Source organism: Lathamus discolor, chromosome 4, assembly GCF_037157495.1.
Source record: "Lathamus discolor isolate bLatDis1 chromosome 4, bLatDis1.hap1, whole genome shotgun sequence".
NCBI classification, from domain to species: domain Eukaryota; kingdom Metazoa; phylum Chordata; class Aves; order Psittaciformes; family Psittacidae; genus Lathamus; species Lathamus discolor.
In genome coordinates, this window is record NC_088887.1 from 35,027,857 (window position 1) to 35,052,818 (window position 24,962).

Genomic DNA, 24,962 nt, shown 5'->3' on the forward strand with positions numbered 1-24,962 from the left:
CATTTACTTACTGTAAATAAGAAGGAAAGATCAAGACTTTTCTGGAACGATTCTATATAAAGGCTACCTGTCTGGAAAAGAAGTCTGCAGCTAGTGAACAAAAGTAATAATTACTTGTGAAAAACAAATTAAACCAGTGAAAGAAAATGTAACTAACAACCTGTGGGTTCCTTTTCAAGCTGGACTAGTGAGAAATACAGCATCAGTCAGACGATCTGAATGTTCAGCAGGGAGCAGCTCCATTGCCTTTTGCTATTTATGCAGGGGGTTCCAACCCAGACTGTAAGAACTCAACTGAATTCCAAGGGTGTTCAGACAGGAAATAGTTATCTGCTACACACAGTTGGTTAAGCCAAAGGTATAGAATGAATTACTGGAAATAAATTGCTTATTTAACACCATGACTAATTCATGTTCAGCATTTAGTCCTCAGCCAAAAGAGATCTTCACATACCCTTAGCATGAGGATGTTTTATTCATGGTGGTGTCATCTTCTGCTTCTGGTCCTAAAATCTTCCAGACCTTGCACGCGTCAGCGAAACAATGGAAAAGGCATGATCAGCGCCTTTACCTGCAAAAATCATAGAAAAACTTCTACAAATGTCCTCTCTGAACAGAAAGAGATCCCCAATGAGCAATAAGACACAAGCTTAGAAACTGTATGTGTTCATACATGGAAGCAGTAGTCCCAGCAGCTATCTTAAAGAATACAGATTCTGTAAGAAAATTGCCTTAAATAGCATGTAAGATTCAAACAGCCCATATAGAAAAAGTAGATCTTCCTTTTGCAGATAGAGTATGGGACTGTATGTACAGGGTTTCAAAAGATGGTTGTAACAGACCTGGAAAATGAGCTAATTTCATAGACTGCACAGCACAGAATGGAGTCAAGAAAAGTTGTTAATGAAGTCACAGAAGCAGCATAGTCTAATTGGTATAGTGCTACCTTTTTTTTTTCAGGACTAATTATCTGTAGTGAAACATTGAGATTACTAGCGTTTTTCTGATTCTGGTTCTAGAGCTACCTTGGCTGGTCCTATCTCAATGATCCCTCTGTGGAGTGCTACTGGGTGAGAGACATAGTTTCTGATGATGGTGTGCTTTTGGTTTTGTGGAATGCCTAAATGCAGAACATACCTCTGCTCTCCAAGAAGTCCAACCTCTTCTTCTGCACAGAATGCTTCTCTCTATTTTCTGCTATTCTTATTTCCAGAGTAGACATTTTGACAAATCCATGAGATGCCTGTTTGGAAGCCACAGTGTTTCCAAGTTGGATTGTGAACTCCAGGTATTGGTTTGTTTCAGCTGTATCTCCAACTCTTTATCTGTGCTGTTTGCTATTGTCCTTGCATTTTGCTTTTGATTTCTCTCACGCTTGTTCTTTCCAGGATAATCCAATGCAAGTCTGGGAAGAAAAATGTAGTTTTTATCTCATAAGAGCAAATTAAAGCACTCTTATTACCCCTACAGCTCTCTATTTTGTACCTTGCCTCATTAGCTGTTCACAAAAGGAATTCTGCTTTGCCAACTCTAAACAAAATAGTTTCTAGGAAACCATTTTTCTTTCATTGCAAGCCTTCTTGTTTGACGACACTTGCGGGCTTCTAAGCCACAAGCTCTCATAGAAACATAGGCCTTCAGCATTCCTAGTTCTTCTACCCTAAATTTTCACCCATTATAATGAAGCAAAAGCAACTAAACTTCAAAGTTCCCCAAATCTAGGAGGCAAACAGAGGCACCTCTTGCCCTTCTTTGTTTGTTTTTTATTTCTCTTGTTTTTGTTTTTTTTTTTTAACCCAGATAATGATTTTTCTTAGACTGATGGAGCTGAGTTTTGGATAGGTAGGTATGGGGAGGTGGAAATTAAAAGGGTTCAGGGCTCTTGTGAATTATTTCTCCGAGTGTTTCCTTGTTTGTTCATTCGTCTCTTTTTGGTTTTAAATTATTATTTCTTTTTTTTTTCATTTTGTGGTCATGGATCTACAAAAGTGTTTTAGCCATCTGGAAGTGTCTTTCCCCTTTCCTCTCTCCATGTTGCATGGAGCCCACAGATGGCCAAGATGCATGCAATTCTGTTTTTTAGTGGGTCTTTGTTTTCACAAAGCGTGCCTCAGAATTGTCTCACCATGGGCTCACCATGGGACATGGGCTGTGCATAAAGCATACTATGACTCGTCAAGGAGTATGGACTGATCATTTCAGAAAAGGTAGCATGGTTTATGGTCTGAGGGATCGTAAATGACTTTGTCTTCTGTAGTTCCTCCACACACAAGCAGGGAGACTGCAGGGACAGCCTTATCTTCAGTGGAGAATAGGTGAGCCTCAGTGAGCAGGAACCTTCCAAAGGCATCTGGAAGTTCTTTGTAGCATAAGGGAAAAACTTCCTTCCTTTTTATCAGCTGGATTGTTCAGAAGCCTTCCAGTTAGAAATTTTTTATCTTAATCATGCTGTGAGTAAATAAATGCCTCCAGCCCTTAGTTTGTCAATGTATAAGAGTGGTCTCACAACACATAGCTCATATTGTGTGCTAAAAAGCAAGTAGCTTCTCAGAGTTCTCAGTACACATTTGCACGATATCTATATTGAGAGAATTACATGGTCCTCATGTTCCATGAAATGCCCCCTTTTTACAGATTTCCTGTTAAGGTGAGGGATAGGAACACTCCTGAACCTCTCTCTGATTGCTTTCTCATCAAACGTAAAGAGACAAAGAGGAAATCCAGGCTGTTTCAACCAGGACTTCAGTATGGATGATGTGGGAGCATGGATCCTGTTGGAACATGATGTGCTGTCTAGGTCTCTGGTCATGACAGTTTACAGTCTTTGAATGCCTAGAGCTAATATCATCTAATTTCCTTATATCTGATTAACATTCAGTGCTTCTCAGCATTTTGCTCATTGCTTCTTGCATTTTTGCTCTGGAACACCTTAAAGCCTCATGGAAAATTTTTAGTGCACATTTAGACCCATACACTTTGAATGGTTTTGGACTTTTAGGACCAGCAGAAAATAGATATCACACCTGTGCTATTTGGAATCACACTGAATTAGAAATGCATGAATCAGTTGCAAATAGGTGAAGTTGTTGAAAAAAACCCACATTCTCTCTGACTCTGAAATTGCAAAATGAGAAGTTAGACCCGGAAGCTGAGCGAGCACGAACCTCATTTCCATTCATGATTAATGAGAAAGCAAACATAAAATAACAACCTTCTTAGGCTGACAGTCCTGAGTTAATATATATAATAGGCTGACATTAGAATAAACACAGTGATTTACACTGAATAATGTAGCTTTACACACTCTCTGAAATGATCTTCACACATTAAGTACTTGAAAAACTCAGTGATAGGGCACTTCTTACACAAGTGAAGTTGTAAATGGTACAGAATGTCAGCTGGAAATGCCACTGACCCTCAGCTAGTATCAAAAAAATAATGAACTATCCCTCTTGATAGCAAGGACCTCTTGAGTGGCTGTAGAAAGCAGGAGGGTTTGAATGCTTATGGCTGCACTTTGTGACACTGCAAGTACATCCTGCTTCTAACAAAAGCTGTTTCATTTAGAGGCATTACTGTACAGGAGCAGGTTGATTACAGAGCTCCTTTTGTGTTATTCTATAAAGATGGTGGAACAGATTTTGACTTTTAGCAATGACAGTTATGTGGCTTCACAGACGTTCTTATCAATGTGGAAAGTACAATTCCTACCTAAGCCCCCCTTTTTCTTTCACTCCCAATACCCACAGGGCACTACACATTCTCACTGGCAGTACTGATCTGGTTTTGGAGGTGCTTGGATATGTTAGTTTGGTTCTACAGTATCATAAAAGAAGTTAAAACCAGTATTATCCTCTTCTCCTAAACTGTGACTTCCACAGGAAATTCCATCTTTGACTAATAAATGGGCCAGTGAGAGTCTGGAAGTGTTTGGTGATGGCTGGCAGAAGGGAGCACTAGAAAACTGAGTACCTCAAAATAGGTTGCTTGTCTTTCAGCTGTGAAATAGCTAGCATTTCTCTCCAGTATTTGCTGCTTGTGACTCAAGCTGGCTGAAGGGCTTGGATGCCCACAAGAGTTTTGTTTTTCTCGCCATTGTATTCTTTGACTTAATAAAAGATACTGCCTTTGCCAATTAATTATGTTTTTCTTTTAGCTAAGAAGCTAAAAAGCTAAGGCCTTATTAAACATAAGTTCTTAACAACGTATTCTTAAGCAGATGGAAATTAATATCTTAAGGTTTTGGGTTTTTTTTTTGCAATGTAAAGTCCATTTGAGCATTCCAAAATGCCAAAGTTTTAAAAAGTGAGCTATATGGCATTTTAGTCGTGTTATTTCCTTGTGTATCTTCACCTCCTACCTCTAGGTGAAACACGAGTTTCCTCACAAGCTTTGAAATATACATGTAAGAAGTTGAGTTTTATAGGTTGGTAAGATGAGTCAAAAAGAATTTAAAACATTTTGGAAGGGTCATAATTTTCTTACTGGGAACTCTCATATCTTCAAGGTGCGTGGTAAAACCTGTTCTGCATTTACCAGAAAGCAAATTTGATGGGAAAATATATGGCGTAATGGAAAATACATGATTTTGAGGCATAAATTGTCACAGGTATAAAAAGAGAAAGTGTGGAATCAAGGCTGCCTAACAGAGAAGCTTACCTGAACCTCAGCTCTAATGACAGGCTGTAATGAAACAACCAGTCACCCTGCTGGGTCTATTCCCCTGAAAAGCTTGGTTTGGTTGGGGTTTTTTAAAGTTAATATGTCATTTGCTGTATGTTAGTAAAAGTGAGCTTACTCTCCTAAATCTGAACTTGGTTTGTTCTCTTGATTCATAAAGGACTCTTCACATACGTTAAGTGTCACTGTAGACTAAAAAAACACTGGTGCTTCTAGGCTGGTTAAAGCCTGACTTAGTAGACTTTGCAGCCAATTTTCTATGGCTGTCACTTCATCGAAGATGATCCTGGTTAAGAAAGGTAGGGAGTGGCCTATCCTGCCTTTTCCTTGAAACGGACGGAAGGCTATAGCTCGCAAGAGCATTGATGCTCAAACTGTTCACAGATGAGTAGGACCTGAAGAAGTCATGAGAGCAGATTAAGTCCAAACAATACCCTCATGTGTAGATTGGTACCACCCTAAACGCACAAGCTGAGTATGAATTAAAAGTTGGTGTTAGCCTGATGGGAGCCCAGGAGAGAGAGGAGCATGAAGACATCGGCCTCCTCTGTAAAAGGAAGATGGGATTTCCAATTATTTATGCAAGAGGAAATAGCTCATATGCATTCGTTAAGCATTTCAGTTAAATGATTGCTAAAAAAACTTCTGACTGTGTCAGGAGTTCCTACATCAAGCAAGGCACAAATCTGAAAGCTGCTACCTCTCACCAGAGAACAACAATCCCCTTTCTCCTGTTCATTTCGAGGACTATTTCCTTTCATCTTACTTCCCTGCCAAAGTGAAACCAATTTTAGTAACATAGCTGTTGGAGAAAAATCTAGAGTTTCTGTAGTTACAGATGTGCCATGGCATATCTTGGCATATCATATCTTGGCATATCATATAAAAAACTTTAAAAAAGTTCAGATAGGTAGTAGTCTTCCTTCTTCAGGACTTAGTCTGCTCTACTCTACCTCACTCCACTCCAGACAGGGAAAGCAGGAAATCTGAGTACATTCACTGCTCTTGATGTGCCAGCACTGGTAGCACGCCCCAGAGAGGCAGGTATTAACTCCCGGTATGGTGCAGAGTAAGAGGGACCTGCTTCCCTTTGCAAAAGCACCACAAATGCTCTGTCTGTTTAGCAGCATTCCTCTGCACACAGTGTGGCTGAAAAAAAAGTCCCACTGAAAATGATTTATGAAGGCTTTTATCGGCATAAACCCCAGGGAGGAAAGGGTATTAAAAATATGACATAACATAAATGTTTAAGTCATTGATGAGCCCACAGGCACACAGGCCTGGGGTCTCTACAGTGATTTGTCAGTGAAGAGAAGGAAGGTGAGTATGGTATCACTGGGGTAAGGTTGTGACCCAAAGCAGGCGACCAGCAGTGACTGTCCACATCAAATGCCTATAGTTAGGAGGAGCTTACTTGCTAAAGAAAATGTGGGTAAACTCAGCTAACAATGAGAGGCTTGGTTATCCAGTATTTTCCACATAGTTCAAAAAGGTGAAGTAGTAGAGGTTTACAACCACTCCAGCCTCTTTATAGTATTGGAGAACCAAAGGCTGATGTCTGCTTGGCGCACTTCTAGTAATTTGCCATTCTAATACAATAAAAATACAAGTTATAACTGAATAATTCAACATTTACCCTTAAATAGTTAAAAATACAGGAAAACGTAAAGGCAGGACTTTCAGATTCAAGGCTCCTCAGTTCTGTGTCTTAGTCATAGGTTGCCCAGGTCCAAGGTTGTTAAAATATTCTGTTTATTGAATATCCTGAACAAAAAGATGTTCACGTATGATGCACTGCCCACTGAATTTTGTCTTTCCTTTTGACTCACTAGCCTTTGGATCACACTTGCACTTTGTTCTATTACAGAAAAGCAAGAATATATCAACAGAAAACTTCAAAATTTATTACAGTAAAGGTCAGATGCGAGAATTTCATTACATTGGCACTGTTCCCACTTGTGTGAGGATTAACTGAGGCTGAGATGTAACAATGCAGCCTCACCCCTGTTTAAATTACTGAAGTCTTCAACTCCAACTGTCAGTTTCACGAATGGAAAGCGTACCGCAAGGAGGTGAAAACTCAACATGGGGACTCAGAACTACTTTTGGCATTTCATTTTCTCTGTTTTTCTCTGTAAGTTAAAATGTATTTGATTATTTACCATTGCTATATATTTAAAGGATGACCTTGAGATACACCGGATAATCTGGGGGTGGGGTCTGGAGGGCTAAAAATCAATATAAATGCAGTAGCATGGAATATTTACAGTTGGGTTCTTTAAGATTTCTCTTGAATGTGTAGAATTTCAGCAGGTATCTTAGTATGCACATAGAGCTGTAAGTAGATAAAAGAGTGAGAGCAAAGTATTTGGAAAACTGTCGTCTAAAAGATTAAACATGCGGTGTCTGACCTGATTTTATGCCTTTTTTTAGCCTTAAGATTAGATATGAGGCCAGTAAATGATCTATTTTGACTATTTTTCTCCCCTGAGGGATTCTTTAAGAAAAGACTCATAAGAAACATATATTAATTATGTATTAATTATCCTGTGTTCTCATTGTACTGCAAGGAGTCTTTGAAATAACACCCAGAAATCCAGAAGATTGCATTATTTCATTCTTCCTGTCAAGTTTCATGTCGTTCAATGCAGATGAGTGTAAGTTTCTTGTGTGATGAGTACCTGCTGTTAATAAGCCAAAGGATATAAGCACCAGGTCTTACAACTCAAACTGTATTGGGATGCAGAAAATACAAAAATATACCACTCTGTAGGAAGAATTTTGCAAAATACCTAATGTTACATTACAGGTTTTTGTGTATACACTAAATTATATGAAAATACCACTTTGGTTTTACAGGTAAGTAGATTCAAAAGAAATTAATTAATGTGATTCTTAAGAGTTTGATAGAGATACTCCAGTATACCTTCTTCAAGAATCATTAAAGTTTTATACATCCGAAAGCAAAAACACAGGATAATAACTAAGTGTTTTTAAAGAGTAATATTAGTATGAGACCGAAGGCTGTGTTTGCTTTTAGTAGGAACAAAACCACTCCTCAAAACAGAGGTTATGTTACTTGACCAAGTGAGAGAAATAAGCCCAAATTAGCCTGAGTATTTAATCACAACAAAAAAAAGTATTTGATTTTCCCTCTGAAGAAATTTTGTGAGTGTTAGAAATGTTGTCATCTTCATTCTTGCAAACTAATGTAGCTAAGATTTACTAATAGATAATACAGGTAAACACAGGAAAGCAATGAATTTTCTCCCATGATTATTATGATTTAGGACATCAACATAAATGTATGCAAAGTGTCCTGGGTTCAGCTGTAAAAAGCTTTATTTCCTGCCTGACAACCAGTGCATAAGAAAGACCTTGAAAATAAAGAAATAATAAAAACATACACAAAAAGCCGAGGTGAAAATGATGTTGAAAAAATGCATTCCATTCATTATTAATTTTCCTTGTTTATTCTAAAGATATTTTAGTTTATAGAGATGATAGAATCGTATAATCATTTAGGTTGGAAAAGACTTTTATTATAGTCGAGTCCAACCATTAATATGGCACTGCAAGATGGCAACTGAACTATGTATCTAATTGTACAAGACAAAAAAAAAAACATAAAAAAATTGAAGACTAGGTAGAAAGCAATAGGAGAGCATAAAATATGGTAATTTAAAACTGTAAACTGACAGACAAACATTATTACCATAAAATCAGTAAGGTAAAAAGATGCTCTACGTAAATGAAAAAGCATAGGAATTTCAAGGTGGTTAAAGAATGTTGAACAAAGAAGGTACATGAAAATGAAGACAGAAAAGAAAAGAAAGATCATAGGTGAGAAAGAAAAATGAAATCTTCACACAGGAAAAAAGTAATACTTGGTAGAATATTAAAGTACAGTTATATTGCAAATGTCCACAACTCACATTTATAAAATTGTACCAGGTACAAAGAATGTAACAGCACTGGGGGAAACAACAAGCACACAGATTGAGGCCAATACCAAGACAGAGGCTGCGCCCATGTCACCAACCTGGGAAGGGAGCTCACAAAAGGTGCCTGCCAGGAGCAAGGAGACGAGCCCCACCATCCCAACACCCAGTCCCGGCACCACTGCCACCAGCATGGACACAGCGAGTGGCACTGCTGCCTCCCTGTCCCTCCAGCGCAGCTCAGCAGCAACGAGCCTCTCCTCCTCCTCCTCATCCTCTCCTGTGGGCTTCACAGCTGCCACTACCACACCACAGCAAAGCAGCACCAGCGAAAACACTGAGGCGGGGTTGGCAGCCCCATCCCACCCATCCATGGCACTCGCATCCTCTGCTTCCTCCTCCACTCCTGCTGCTACAGGCACTGGGTCAGGCACTGTCTCAACATATGCTCAGACAGATGGTTCGGCTCCCAGCACGCCCAGCTCCATGCCATCGGCTTCCACCTCCAGCACGTCCCTTGTCTCAGAGACCACTGATGCCAGCCTGTCATCCACACAGACTGGCAGCACTAAGATGCACGCAGTGCAGCTCACGTCCAAGCCCATCATGCAGGGACAGGCCACGACAGAGGTGAAGGCCACTTCATATACCCCAGAGAGCCCCTTGGCTGCCATGGCCACCACCTTTGACGCTAACCCAGACACAGCTCTTCCCAGCAAAGCTGAAACTCCCAACACGAATGAGGGGAGTGGCCTGACAACCGATCCCAACACCAAGATGACCCGCTCACTCCCTGCCACATTGTTGGTGACCCCCTCCACACCGCCAGTGATGGAAGGAGAAACGAGGACAGAGGTTGCACTCACAACACCAGCTGGGGAAGGGAGCTCACAAAAGGTGCCTGCCAGGAGCGAGGAGACGAATGCCACCATCCCAACACCCAGTCCCGGCACCACTGCCACCAGCATGGACACAGCAAGTGGCACTGCTGCCTCCCTGTCCCTCCAGCGCAGCTCAGCAGCAACGAGCCTCTCCTCCTCATCATCCTCTCCTGTGGGCTTCACAGCTGCCACTACCACACCACAGCAAAGCAGCACCAGCGAAAACACTGAGGCGGGGTTGGCAGCCCCATCCCACCCATCCATGGCACTCGCATCTTCTGCTTCCTCCTCCACTCCTGCCGTTATGGGCATTGGGTCAGGCACTCCCTCAACAAACGCTCTGACACACGGTCCCGCTCCCAGCTCAGCAGCAGCAAGCCATCCCTCCTTCTCCTCTCCTGATGGCTTCACAGCTGCCACTACTACCCTGCAGCAAAGCAGCACCAGCGGCACCACCAAGGAAAGCTTGGCCACCACATCCCACCTATCCATAGCACTCGTGTCCTCTGCTCCTTCCTCCACTCCTGCCATTATGGGTAATAGTAATTTTCTTTTAGTATATCTTTACTTTTTTCCAAGTTGCTAAGTGCATGTGCTAATGTGTCTTCTTTTTTTTTAATGGAAAGGCAAAACAAAATGGAAAAGAATAGAATGAGGTTTTTTTTTTCTGTTTGGCACCAGAGAAAACCCCAAACCCAAAACTGGTGCTGTGTTTTCTCTTTTTATAGCATAATCGTATTCTAGTTTGAATGCAGATCTAAGGAGTCAATTGTACCCTGATTGTGAGTCATAATTCTGTCATGGAATTAAGTGGGAGGTATGCACATGCATAAGGTAAAGCTTGGTATTTCACAACAGCTCAATGTCCAAACGGAAGGCAGTGATGAGTAGCATTCCCCAGGGGTTGTTATTGGAACAGGTGCTGTTTAACATCTTTGTTGGTGACATGGACAGTGGGGTAGAATGTACCTTCAGGAAGTTCAGTGATGATATTAAGGTGTGTGGTGCAGTCAACATGCTGGAGGGAATGAATGCCATCCCGAGGGACCTTGACATGCCTGAGTACGAACTTCATGAAGTTCAACAAGGCCAAGTGCAAGGTCATGCACATGGGTTGTTTGTGAAAATAAATAGTAGAAACTCGGTGAAACTTTAAAAGAAATTCTACTCACTGTTTCCAAATTACTATTTTACAGTACAGATGACCACAGTCGCTCCAAAAAGTGCTATGGCTAGATTTACAAGATCCACAGCTAATCCAATTTTCACCACCACATTTGCATCAGGACCTTGTAGTAAGTAAATATTTGATATTCAGTACTAGAGGAAAAAATATTTGAGTTATTAAAATCAGATACAATATTCTTGTTTATCAGCCATATCAGCTGTGAAGTAAAATCTCTGGATATAATTTCAGAATGGGAAACCTGAGAGAACCACCAAAAATACATAATTTGTGATTTGGAGAAATCACTGTACATTAATGTATGATTTACATCTATAGAGCAAACAGTTTATTTTTGCTTTTGTGGGTGAATGAGGGGAAAGGATGAAACAAGCCCTATAAAAACTTACCAAAAAATGGTATTAGTTCAATTTGCAATTTTTTTGCTTCAATATTAAATGTGTAGAATTGCAGAAGTGAAATGAACCACCCTCAGCTGTATGAAACTTTTCACTTTGCAGTGCCAGTGTCCATCAAAGTTCAGAATGTGACTGGGGACGCAATACAATTCAGCTGGACTAGTGGCAGGAGAGGCAGCCTCCACACCATCTCCCTCATGGATGGAAATCAGGAGATAAACAAAACAACTACAAAAGAGACAAAAACTGTGTTTGAACATTTACTTCCTGGTCATGTATACAGGATATCTGTGGAAGCACAGTCTTGTGCTGGGGAGAGCAGGACTTCAGTTAGTGTTCGAACAGGTATTTCCACAATCATTCTGTTATTTCTTTCTAATGAGTATACACTAAAAATATCCTTTTGCAATATGATTTGGATTTAATTTCACAGACTATTATTCCTGTAAGTCATCTTCACTTATCTGACTCATCCCCTTGGATAGGACTACTTGAATTAAACAGAAGTTTGCAAGAGCAAGTGGTTATTCTGTAAAATTTATGACCATGCTCTATTTCTAAACCAGGTAATTCTGTACGGAAGTCAGGATATTCTGACTGTGAATTTAACAGGAAATATTCTGCGAGCATTTGTGGTAGAAATTCTGGTGAAGTTTAGGTTGTAAATGCTTTTGTGAATGCAGGCGGTCCTTAATTGTCATGGTCATCTTTTCATTTCATCCTAGGACATAGACATTAAGACAGGCTGTTTAATTGTTTTCTCTTCAATGCTTGTGCTGTCAGGTTAGAGGAGGCATTTTTATTATTAATCCTCAGATGCACAGCTTTCAGCGAACGTCATCCCAGTGCTGCATCTCCAACCTTAGCTTCAACAGATTCATTCTGGAAGAGATCTCAATTCTCCCCTGTGTTAATGGCACCTTCTAACTTTGTGTCATCAACAAATTTTACGAGCAAACACATGCAATTGCTGGCAAGGTCTATAATGGAAATGTTGATCAAGTTCTACAACAGGACTGATTCTCAAGGAACACCACAAGTAATATTCCACTAAAGCAAGCTTTATTCTTTTAAAGCTGCCATCTCCCCATTAGCCAGTTTCTTTAGACAAACCTTTTTCCGCTAAAAATTTACCACTTGGCACTGTATAGTATTGTTTTCCTAACTCTTCCTATTGGAAGAGATCTGAAAGTCAGCTTGTCAAAGGTTATTTTGGCATGATCCTCTTTTGGTAGAACTGTATTGCACTTTATCATACTTGGTCAGCAGTTGAGAAAACGCTCATAATTTCTTTTAATATCTTTTGAAAGATCTAACTTGCCTTTTAGCAATTGTTGCTTCCTTTCAGCATTTCTTGACCTAAAATACAACTGTCTTTTTTTGTAACCTTTTTTTCCGTTCTCTAGTGAATTGTCTGATCATTCTCAAAACCTTTCTAGCACAATTATTCCAGCAGTTAAATGTGGGGTTCCTTCTTAGTGACTTACCCTCTGTCTTAGGCTTTAGAACCACAGAACCAGGGAATTATCATTATTTCCATTCAAATCTTTCAATATCTCAGTCCAGTGGCTTTCATTTATTAGCCTCCTTACTTAAAAAAACAAACCCACAAACCTTTGTTTTCTTTTGCAATCTGGAGGTATCTGCCCTACTAGAAAAGCATTTGAGAGCCAATTAAAAAGAGCAATAAAGACCAAGTCACATGGAATTTATGTGGAGTTAAATATTATGTTCAACTCTGTGAGGAGAACTAGTGCTACGCTCAGTGAGCTAACCACGTAAAAACTGCAGTACCACTCTTTACTACTGTTTTGAACCATTATAAATAATTCAGATTAGCCAGTCCAGACAAGAGTACTGAGGTTTTGAGACTCCATGATGCATATTGTTTCCAAATGAAACTGCAGGTGACTTTTACTTCTGAAAACTCTATCTAGTTTACCTGAGTTTTACAAGCATGTAACAGTGGCACCTGTATCTTTAACTCCCATAAGAAATTAGAGCTCTCAACATTATGCCACTGAAGTTCTCAAATGCCAGCTACCCACCCACCACCTGCCTCTCTTTTGATATGCTCCATTTTTATAATCTGCAATTCTAAATTCTCCAGGGCAAAAAGAACTGCTGCTTAAGTGATTCTTTGGCCATGATTAAATGCTTTCTCCTATTTAGTCATTTTCTTACTAGCAACAATCACACATGCACAGAGGCAATTATCTTGACTTTTAAACTTATTTTACAGATTCTGTTTCCTGTTTCAACAGAACTGAGTTTTGCTTACCACAGAATACTGCCTGTTCTGACTTAAAAGATACTGTATGCTCATGTAAGTTTTACAGAATTTTAAAATTTGTTTATTCATAACTATGGGAGGTAATTTCACAATATGTAATATCTTCCATGAGTATTTTGCCATCAGCTTTATTGTGTCAATTCACATAGCACTTGAAGTTCACACTTTTTTTGGTAAGGAAGCTGCTTTCATCAAACTTCAGCATCAGCTTCCACCTCTATTTTTAGTCTGGACTATTCTATGTAAAGCATACTTGTTTTGGCTTAGGGCTTATCCACCTACTCAAGAGGATTTAAACATGCTCAGTGCCTTGGAAAATGTAATAAAACAATCTTGTTTCTGCTGAAATCAATGGGAGAGTGGCTGTTGACTTAGGGAGATGCATCCTGAATAATACAGGAATGACTAACAAGTTGTGAGAATTGTGATGGCTGACAATTGAAGAAGCAATTCAACTCTGGAGGTTCAGAATCTAGTACATTAGACATATATGGTACACTTTCTTATTATTTGATTAGTCTCTGATTTTATCAAATGGCATTAGAAATACCTGAGAGAATAAAGTCCAAAAAGCAATTGTGGAGTGACATCCTGAGGTGCACCTAATTATTTCACTTTGGTTTTTTTTCCTCAGATTATCAAGCATTTGCCTGCAGTGTTTTGTTAAAAGGCCAGACATTTAATCATACACTTTACGACTCTGAAAGTGAAGATTACAAAACAATGTCTGAAAGAATCAGAACAGAAGTAAGTTGTTGCAATCGTCTTTGCCATCATGAATGAGCTAAGAAAAGTTTTATGATTAGCAACAGAGTCTCCTAGATTCATTGTTAGATCAATATTGTGACAGGAGAAAAATATAATCCCTCGGGAGAAAAAAATAATCTCTCCTTGATGAAACAGTATAGGAAGCACAACTGTCTTGACTGAAGGACAGAAAGGCTGATGTCCAATAAGGGGTATGTTCTGTTTCTCAAATGTAAGATATTTAGTGAAAGGCACTTAAAAATTATCTTTTTGCAAGCACAAGGAACACCCCATTTTGTTTATTTTCTTCCACCTCACTAAAAACATGCCTTGGAGAAGGAAAAGGAATAGTACTCAAAAAAAAAAAATCATTTCAACACATACTTGGAAATATGAGACCTTTACAAGTGCGCAGTGTTTGTCCAGATCAATGTCATTTTGCTTCATGGTAGCAGTTGCAAGACCGGAGAAAGTTTTGAGGGCTTCATATCAGGGTAGAACTGAGGAAGGGAAGTGGAAGCTTACAGAGCCTGGGTGAGCCTAGTAAAGCTGACATGCAGAAGGAGTGGTCTGCCACTTAGCTGTCTATATAAGGATGCTAAAGAAAAGGACTAATAATTTATACACCTCTCAGGAATCCTGTTGTATAATAAGCCTGTTGGAAAGGTAAAACTACTGTAAAATTGGGGTAGACTGCTTTTAAATAACTAGCATAGAAAATTGGGTTTTAGTGTATCATACCTCTTAGCTAAGAATCTCCACAGGTTTCATAAGCAGTAATTAATTTGTTCTCACAACACAAAGTCAGAGGTAACCTTGACTTTTAACTGCCTGCATCTCCATTTCGTTGTGGTTAAATATTATTTTAGTAAATTTAAGAGGCTTCCTCCAACCTCACTATATGCGACAAGAATCCTGTTATCGTGTTTTAATAAGATTTCACTCAGGTCTTGTGCACTATGTCAGCATGAGCTTTATTACACTTTTCTTTATAAAATGGCTAAACCAAATGGAGGCTGTACTAACATCACTGAAAATTGTGGTGAATGCTCCATCCTTGGCAGTGCTCAAGGGCAGGCTGGGCAGAGACTTGGGCACCATGGTCTAGTGTGAGGTGTCTCTGGCCATGGTTGAGGGGTTGGAACTAGATGATCTTTAAGGTCCTTTCCAACCCTAACTATTCTATGATTCTATGATTCTAAAATGTAGTCAATTTCTGTGTTGGATTTTAATGCAAACTTAATGCGACATGCAGTTTGGGGTAACGGTTTATCCCACACAGAAAGATGAAGGTAAACAACTCAGCAGTGACGCAAAAACAAGGTTCATTATCATCCATGAAACACAGCAATCTTTCAGACTTTTCAGGTAAAATATCACACTTATCCACAGCAAGAATATACTTTTTTCTTAGTGGGTTGAATCAAACACCTAATTTTCTGTAAAGATTAGTCCTGACAGAAATGTTTCACCCAGTCTTACATAGTTAGAAGGGAGGACTGCTTGTTCTTGCCCTATATCCACATGAGCACTGGGCAAAACTGTGCTTTTGGAGACACCAGTGTAAACCTAAATCATTCCAATTGGTGTAATGGGATTATACTTAGTTTATGCTAGAATGGCTGAAAGACACATCACATCCTTGTCTGTCTTTGCATAGTTATTGTGTAATGTTATGATTTTGATGATCTGGTGACAAAGCATTTTATCTGTTCTAAACCTCTAACATCGAGTTTTTGCTGTTAGTGTGTGCATGACCATGCCTGAAGTTTAGCTGCACATGTTGAAAAAGCTAGGGGACAGTGAAGGTATCTTTAGAAATGTTAGGTGCACTTTGTACACCTAACACCTAATAATTTCAAATATTGTAACGTCAGGGTCCCACATGGGTTTGTAGCCTGTGGAGGAGGATTGCTAGTTTCAGTGCATTATTCACTGATAACTAGGTAAACAGTTTATTGCTTTGAAAGTCAAACTTAGATTTCATATTTTCAATCACAAACTATGCGTTGTTCCAGAATCCTCCTTCAGTATTTTTTTTAGAGAATTATAAAAATGGAAAAAATGAATATCCTGCTGTATGTTGATGTGTGCATCCTGCACTGCCTCAGTTGACTGACATATGGAACAAATATTGGTTTCAATTTGCACAGGTTGTTAGAGAAATGCGCATTAGACTGAAAGATGACCAGTTCAGTATCATTATGCTTGGATTCAGACCTGGGAGTGTGATCGCTGATTTTATTTCTCTGTTGCAAACCCAAGACTCCATCGGTGTGAATGTTATGCAGGCACACTTAAGTCAAATACTGAAGAGCAAGTTTGGTGACCAAACTGAAGTAACTATACAATGTAAGTGTTGTTGAAACAGCTTTTCTGTGATGGTGTGGGGATTAAAGGGTCATCATATCACCTGCTCTTCACGAAAGATGATAAATTAGTTTCTTTCCTTTAAAAGATCCAAGTATTTCAGATGACCTATTTAAACAGTCACAGAATAGATAGTCTAGATGTCATGTAGATTATGGATCTGCTTTAAAGAGCCACAACACATACCCAGTTCCAGACTTAGATGGTTGGTGGGTTCTCTTCACATAGCAGGAGGGCTAGGTGGGCTTTTTGTTGTAGCATGTATCACCTTTTTACCCTCCATGATGATTTTAAATGATTGGCTTTCAGTGGAGAAGGGGATGAGGAGACTTCTTCTGTAGTGGCATCTGTGACACTTCCCTCTGGTTAGAGATGTGATGGAAGGGTTCACTTCTGTTGCACAATCCTCTTTGGCCCCTGCTTCCTTGGCCAGAGGTGGTGTGGGCTTAGCAACACAAAGTACTGCAGAGATGCAGAGAGGCTGATAGCTAAAGTAGACATTGTGCAGGATATTAATCCAAAATACAGTATCTGTCATGCTCATGGTAGTGGTGATATGCTTATTGCCTTGAGCTCCTATGAGCTGGCGGCTTTTCATGCAACACAGATGCTCCTTCTGCTCCAGTTAACGCCCTTTCTTCATAAAATACTGGCTAGCACTATTATTTTGTCTATGTGCCTTTCCACCATTACTACATGCATCTCTGCCTCAGAGATGAGGTGTGCTTACATGTGCTACAGGCCTTTCATTGCCTTTATCTGGCAATCAGAAAGCTTTCTGGTTTTGGCTTATCAGTTTAGAGGCTGGTTTCAGTGGACTGCCTTGTGGAGCAAATAATGGGAGGTGTGAGTACAGCTGGCAGACCAGGTCCTGATTAATTTCACAGAGTTCACTGTGCAAGTATAAGGAGGAGTGTGAGGGTTAAATTACATACAGCTCCATTTCATGGCCCTTTTTCACACCTTGGAGCAACTCTTTGTTGAGGTACAGACTGGAGTTCTCTCATCACAGAACCTTCTGGATATTCTCCATCAAGCAGATCCTCAGAGCTGATGATTATGGATGTCACCAGTAGACCACAGGGATGTTCACAGAGAGGGGTCCATAAAATTTCCAGTTATCAGATCTTAACTACATACAAAAATAGTTTTAATATCATTCAAAATTTCCAAAGCTGCCAAAGAGTAAAATGCTGTCCCTTAGGGCTCCAGGCTTTCTTACACCTAGGAGTCTCTAGCTGACATTTCTAAATTGTATTTTAAATTTCCAGCTTCGTCTGCTCAGTCATCAACTGAAATATGTTCCACCTGGAAAGTGGCAGTGATTGTCCTTGGAGTTTTACTTGGAGTTGCATTAGTGCTGATTTTTCTGATAACATTGTATTACATTTATATGAAGAAAAGATCGGACGCAAATCTGGTTGAACCTAAAGGACTCCTGGGAAATTTTGTCTTCAAGCACATATAATAAAAGTGTTCAGTTTCATTTTCATATTTTGGGTAAGGGGGGAAATTAATATATTTTTCTTAAATTCTATGCTAATTGTGTATGTTAACTTAAGATAACCCTACCCACTCCTTCCCAACATCCACCACCAAATTCCTGAGTGCCTAACAACCTTTAATGAATGAATCATCCTTTTAACATTGCTCTCAGGTATGGAGTGGTGAAATTTCCCTATTGTGCATGTGCTAGAGTGAGGTACAGAAAAACTTCTGTTTGGACTATCAACTATAGCTATTGCAATGATTCCTAACCATTGGGTATGAAGAGTGATATAATCCAAACTACTCAATATTCTCATACTTAGATGACACAGCAAAAGCAGCAACTAATCTTATTACTCATGGCAGGTCACCTAAGCTCACACAGCTGAGCCCAGAGTCATCCCGTGAGGCTTTACACACTTGGGTGATTCACCTCACCTGAGATTTTTATCACCATACGAAGATGCCTCTTTCTCTCCAGTGACTGCAGAATGAGTTCAGGGTAATTAGGGTTCTAGCATATGCAGGTTGGTTAGGAGTCTTTAGAGGAAGAGTGATAGAGCTGGGTTATGTGGGTTTGTTATAGAGCTTTCCGGAGGAGCAGGAGCTTGATCTGGAAGATTCTTAATTCAAGGTTAGTTTCTTTAATTGTTTGGTTATGAAGAAACAACTGCCTTTATGTGAAAGATGTATAGTATGCTAAATACAGGTGTATGTAATTGGACAGCCTTAACATGTTACTAGATACGGGAAGGGAGAAAAAAGGTTAATTTGTGCCAAACTATTTTGCTCATCTATTTTTGCCTGGCAAAAATGGTTGGTTAGGTGAGGGTGTGTCACACAGTGCCATTTTGCCTTGCTTTTGATGATCCCAAAGTCGTGTCTGCTTAAAGCAGTCTGAAGGATCCTGTGGCATTGGACCAGATGTTGTGCTTTCAGGCACTGAAAAGAAATTACCTTTATCTTTTTTCACCCCTCTTAACTGCAGTCCTGATGAGGTTACAGTCTGTTTCTTCTGTGATGTATTTTTTCTGCTTGGGGAATGTTGTTGAACAAATGATAAAGGGCAGTAGACTGATGTGCATGTTTTCAGTAGAATTTATGTATTTCATCTCAAACCAATTCTCTCTGTGTCTGTGTATTTTGTGTGTATGCCTATGCTTAGCACTCATCTTGAGGCCATGGATTCTACTTCGTGAACAGTTTGGGCCTGTTGTGGACTATGTTATGGTTAGTTGACATGGATTAGAGTAAGGAGGCATCTAGAACTGTAGCATGCTATGGGACACAGCAGATAAAGGACCTCAGCAGGAGTGGTGGTGTACAAGCAGCTCTTCTGTCCTCTGGATCCAGGCAGTGTTAATTTTTTTATACCTCCTTTCCTGCATACAGTATGGCTCCTGAGGGAACATTGCTGAGAACCCTAGTTAAGCAGAAGGGTGAAGCCGTCTTATGAGCTGGCCTTACTGTAGAAAGGTTGAGTTAGCTCAGGCTGTATCATCACTCTGATGAGAGAAGTCACATCCAGCCTTGCTCCTCTGTCCTTGGCTTACGGTGTCACTCTGTGAGGCCAATGGGCTGTGCTGGTTGAGAAGTGAAGGCTGTGTGAGTACCTGGGGTGTCTGCACACAAAGTCCTGTTGGTGGCTTATGTTCCTGTCCAGGATATTGTTTATTTTTTTTGCAGGGACCTATGAAAGAGGGGTCTTGCATGACTTGTTCTCCCTTTTCTTCCATGTAGTATCAGCTTGGCTGTCCTTCTGCTCAGGTCTGGGCTATGGAGTCACAGCCCACCTTGCTGTTGAAAAGTCAGTGTGATTAGTACTTGTTAAATTTATTCTATGTGGGTGTTAAATATAGCTAGCTCTGGTGCTATATTCACTGAGCAGTCACCTGACAATGCATTCTGTCAGTAAACACAAGTTATCCAGTGAGCTATTGTTGAAAATATAAATGAGTTCTCTTGCTTCTGTTAATACCATTTTCTTGTTCTTTTTTGTTTGTTTGTTTGGGGTTTTTTTTGGGGGGAGAGTGTTCTACTTTGAGTAGCAGACTATCATTGTTAATAAACCTTTCTGATGTTCATGCAAAATATTGTTGAAATAAAGACCATGTGCAGCAGGCTTGTACTATGGAATCCTGGGACTTGTTTATGCAAAATATATTGAAGCTGTCTGAAGAAAGTTGTATTTTAAATGATTTTCTGAAGAAGTCTTTACAAATAAAATCTTTATTTTAAAGGTTTTGCACTCCAAAGGCATCTACTGTTACGTCATGTAACTCAAAGCCTCCCCTACCTGCAGGAGGGGAGACTGTGGCCACTATCAACAACAGAGCTAACCTTGGTCCAATATGTGGTTACACAGAGGTATGATCTCTCTGGACTAGATTACACAAGAGAAGCCAAATCTAATGGATCTAGCCTATTTTTCCCCTACTCCAACAAAAATCCCTTTACCCCCATGCTGTGGTGCCTGGACTCTGAGAACTCTATAAAAACGAGAGCAGGAGTAGCCAGATCTCCCCTCTTCACAGGTGATTGCTTCCTCGCTTCCAAGCAGCATTCAGACAGGCTTGTGCACACTCCCTGCTCCGAGAGATGCAGACACAGTAAGTGGGACAGGGAAATAAATCAGTCTGCTGGTAAGATACTCAAGGGTATCTAGGCTGGTTCCTGTTGATATCAGTGGGATTTAAGCAGCCCTTTAATCTTTGTGGGTCGGGGTCTATACGACTAATAAAAGGCACTTTGCTTGTTTCAGACTTGATTTTTTCCCTGGAACTGACATTATCCCCCAGAAAAACTTGAGCTGCTCTGGCTTCAAGAGACAGGGGTGAACCAGTGTCTGAACAGCAGAAGTACACAAGTCTGGTTTCCCAGGGGCTGACTTCCTGCATGCTCTATACCCCATCACTGCAGTGACGCACCTTCTCATCAATCTTTTGTAGGCCTCATACTACGGTGGGTGGTTCTGGTCTGTGCTGTTCAAGTTTTTAGCTAGCTTCTAAGTGCTGGTCGCCTAAGCTACTGTGCCCTTCATGCATGTTGTCATCAAGGCTGAGGCCTTAGGAAATACTGTGTTCTGTTCTTACTGAAAGCCATAGTAGTCTGCCAGCTGACTTCCTGGTGAGACTGAGGTCCCAGCCACCCAGCCATCCTCTGGCCTCTGTCATGTCATGTCCCTGGAACTGATGAGACTCAAGTCTTCCATTGTGTTTTAAATAATTTCAATTCTCCACAACTTATAATTCCAGTTGTTGTCAATAACCAAAAGATTTGCTGCAGCTTCATAAGTAAGTTACGAGGCATGATGAAAATTATGGTACTACAAAACCAGGACCATACTCAGCTGTTGCACAGCATTCCCATGGGCATAGGCAGTTTGGGACTGGATCTAGTCATGCCGTGGAAGAGCAGGTTGTGCAGTCACCATCTTCTATCCCATTGGGATTGTGTGGGCTATGCTAGGAATTTCCTTTAGTGCCCTCGTCATTGTAGACTTGTGATGGAGAATGGGAACTGTACCTTCTTTAAAAGGGAGGAGTAAAGCAATAGGACATGCTCTCAGATTGAACAAGAGAGGCCTGGGCAATAGCAGGAATATCATCTCTTGCCTGCTTACCTCCAGCCTGTGAGCCAGGTGCCAGAGGAACAGAAGGACCTGGCTGATAAACACAGGGAAGCCACTGGACCAGAATTTCCCTCTGCTGGATCTACCGTGTGCTGAAATAGACACTGAAGTGAGACACTAAAGCATCTAAAGACAGTCAAATTAGACAAACTATCAAGAAGAGGAGTCCAAGCTGCAGATAATCTAAGCCCAACAGCACAGCAATATGCCTTACCAAAGACTTCAGGATATCCTAATTATATATTGACCAATAAACCAAGGAGTGCATGCATGAACTCAGCATGGCCTGGAAAAATGCAGGGTTTGGGCCTGGGTAGGACCTTGGCAGCTGGTGCCACGAAGCATGCACAAGCTGCGGTGACATCAGCCAGCCAGACAGCCCTTCAGGCCCACATTACCTGCACATGATGTTGCCTGGTTTGACTAGGGACTGCAGCTAGTCATTATGATTGACTTTATAATAAAGGAACTGCTGACATCCGCTTTAAAGTGTAAGAGTGTGGAAATAATCTAGCAATAGAAATATCACCATTGGTAATCCAAGCAGACCTGCATCATTTTTACTTTATGAGAGCTGGGTTGTTCCAAGACATTGCATTCTGGGGACCCAAATCTATATACCTGTTTATCTACTATTAACTGGATCAAGCTTGTGGATCTGCCTGCTGGGAACCTGTTTTCCACTTCATGAGAAGAGTCATACAGCACAGATGCTGCAAAAAGGTTGGATTTAAACATTTTTGTTATATAGACATGTCCATTTACCAATTGTTTCTAGTGTTAAATGGTTCTTTTAAGGGCTCAGTTTCCAAATATTTGAGAAATTTAAGGCTGTGCTCAACTTGCAGTTAGAAAATTTGCAGTGAGAAACTGGGATCTGGCCAGCTCACATCCACTTGGCTGTTTCAGGGCCCCAGTTAGAAGTTTGCCCTGAGCAGCTGAAGCATATTTGTGCTGTAGGTCACATCTCTCTTCAATTACTCTTGCTGCTGGGGGACACCTGATCTTCCATGGTCAAATATACGTGAAATTGTGCTAGAAACTGCAGCAATAATTAATATTTTAGTTCAGAGAAACACAAGCTTTTGTTAATTGCCATGTTCTAAGCTCACCATGATTCTGTGCTGGTGTTGTTTAACCCCAGCCAGCATCTAAGCCCCACACAGCTACTTACTTGCTTTCCCCTCGTGAGATGGGGAAGAGAATCTGAAGGGTAGAAGTGAGAACACTCCTGGGTTGAGATGAAGACAGTTTAATAGGTAAAGCAAAACAAGGAATTCATTCACAATGTCCCATTGTCAGGCAGCTGTTCAGTCACCTCCAGGGGAGCAGGGCTCCATCACAGGTAATGTTTACTTGGGAAGAAAAGCACCATCACTCTGGACATCCTCCTCTTCCTTCTTCCCCCAGCTTTACACGCTGAGCATGAGTCCGTATGGTCTGGGATATCCCTTGGGTCAGTTGGGGTCAGCTGTACTGGCTGTGTAACCTCCCAGCTCCCTTGTGCACCCCGAGCCCCCACTGGTGGGATGCTGTGAGGAGCAGGAAAGGCCTTGGCTCTGTGTAAGCAACTGCTCTGCAGCAACTAAAACATCCCAGTGTTATCAACACTGTTTCCAGCACAAATCTAAAACAGCCCGTAACAGCTGCTATTAGAAGAATTAACTCTACCAAAGCCAAAACCAGCACAGCTGGCAGCAACATTAGTGCAGATTAGGCAGGGTTATGAACAACTCAGGATGCTTTTAGCAAGACATGGTCCTGTAGGGGTTTGGACCATTGCCTACACGACCACTTAAGTCACTGAAGAGAAGTTCAGCTCACTTCTGCAGTTCTGTGCTATACCAGCTCGGTTCGAGTTGTTGCAGTAAGCACAGCTGTGTGATTGCACAGCAGATGCTCAGTCAAGGAAAAAAAAATCTAGAGTTAATCAGAAAAGGGTGTGAGTGTGTGTGGGCAGACTCCAAAGCTGCTTTAGTGGTAATTATTCCCTCTCCTCCACGTCCGACTTCATAAACAAAGGGTTTTTTAATGACAAGACTGCATGAATGTAACATTACATCCGACTTCCAAAATGTTGTTAATACCTTTATTAGACATGCATGGAAACTAGCCGTTCATGAAGGCATCAGATCAAGAAGATGCTGCACTGTGCAGCAGCAGCCACCAGATGGTGCTCCCTGTACCCGTATCAGCTGCTCCAGCACTTCTTTGAACTGAATATTCACTATTTTCCGAATTTTTGGCTGGCTGTCGGACAGGGCAGCCTCGAAACTCACTTCCCTTTCAACGGCCTTTGCAATGCTAAAGTGCACTCCGTTCCTATCCTAAAGGCGTGAAGTGACATGGAGCAAAGAGGTACTGGACAGGGAGTAGGAGCTTTTGCTGCCTGCAGGTAACCCTGGTTGTGGCCCTGGCTGCAGACTCTGTCACAGGCACAAAGAACCATGCAGCTCTAGTTACACATGCCGTTGAGCTCACGGGTGAATTACAGTCAAAAAAGGAAGGGATAAAGGTGTCTGTGGGAACATCAGAGTGATCCTACCTGTCCCTTTGAGTGCCTAAATATCAGCTTAAAGCATAGCCCTGAACTCTGTAAAAACACTTGAAGAAAAAGGTTTTGTTTCCTTCATGCTTTCCTCTTCATTCCAAGGCCAGGCTGGATGGGGCTTTGAGCAATCTGGTCTAGCGGAAGGTGTCCCTGCCCATGGCAGGTTGGTTGGAACTGGATGAGCTTTAAGGTCCCTTCCAACCCAAACTATTCTATGATTCTGTGATTCTGTTTGGTTTTGTATGTTCTGGGTTGTTGCAAGGTAAAGTGAGAACAACAGCAACACATGAAGCCAGTGCAGCAGTCAGGGATCAATGAGCAGTCACTTGCAGCTTGAGGCAAGGGACTGATGTGTTTGGACTTTTCCACTGCTGTTGTGGCAATGCAAATCACCACCTTCTTGTCACTGTAATCCAGTCTTGATAGCACCTCCTAAACTTGTATTTATCTGATTGCAACAATGAACATCCTATTCTTCTGATTAAAAGGTTAATTGGACATCAAGTGCATTCAAAATCCTAATTTGATTTCTCTTTTCACATTCATATGGGTTATGCAGTTTATGGACTCTTCATCTCTCCAGCTACTCCTTGTGGAGATTGTTACACTGCATTCACAGAATCAATTACTTAAGGAAATTAATATTAAAAAACCCCACAATTTTATGAGCATGGACAAATTATCTGTGTAAAAAACAACCTATCAATCAAAAATGTAATTAAATATTAGCTCTCAGCTAATTAAAAAATGTCATATTTCAACTGTCATTTTCCTTAACTATCACTAAGGTGATTTC

At 40.7% G+C, this 24,962-nt stretch overlaps 1 protein-coding gene across 1 annotated transcript in view; it reads left to right on the plus strand.

The window, feature by feature from the left end:
* The first annotated feature begins 18,594 nt into the window (after positions 1-18,594).
* Positions 18,595-24,962, plus strand: part of ABCG1 (ATP binding cassette subfamily G member 1) — a 68,062-nt gene continuing 61,694 nt past the window's right edge. Inside the window, exon 1 of the mRNA XM_065677018.1 lies at positions 18,595-18,618. The gene's annotated coding sequence lies outside the window, so the exon portion shown is untranslated. The remainder of the gene's footprint in view (positions 18,619-24,962) is intronic.